The following is a 282-nucleotide window of genomic DNA, read 5'->3' as shown; positions in this document are numbered from 1 at the left end:
TCCAGCACCCCAGGTACACGGCGGTGGGGGGGAGGCTCTGGACAGTCCGCTCCAGCTCTGCCCCCCTCTCCTCCGCCACCACACTCTGTCCTACAGCCCTCGGCGGTGGGAGGGTAGAGGGAACCCCTTTTCAAAGCCTACAAATAAATACCAAACTTCCTTCGCTTTCCACCCCCTCTCCGGCTAGCCTTCATAAAGGAAGGAGGTGCAGCTGGCAGCGTGCTAGAGGGGACAGGCGGCATCGGGCGCAGTGCTTACTGCGGGCCGAAGCCCCGGGCTCCG

The sequence above is a fragment of the Nestor notabilis genome, unplaced genomic scaffold (genome assembly GCF_000696875.1).
Source record: "Nestor notabilis isolate BGI_N333 unplaced genomic scaffold, ASM69687v1 scaffold8218, whole genome shotgun sequence".
Classification (NCBI taxonomy): Eukaryota; Metazoa; Chordata; class Aves; order Psittaciformes; family Psittacidae; genus Nestor; species Nestor notabilis.
This window is presented reverse-complemented; position numbering follows the sequence as displayed.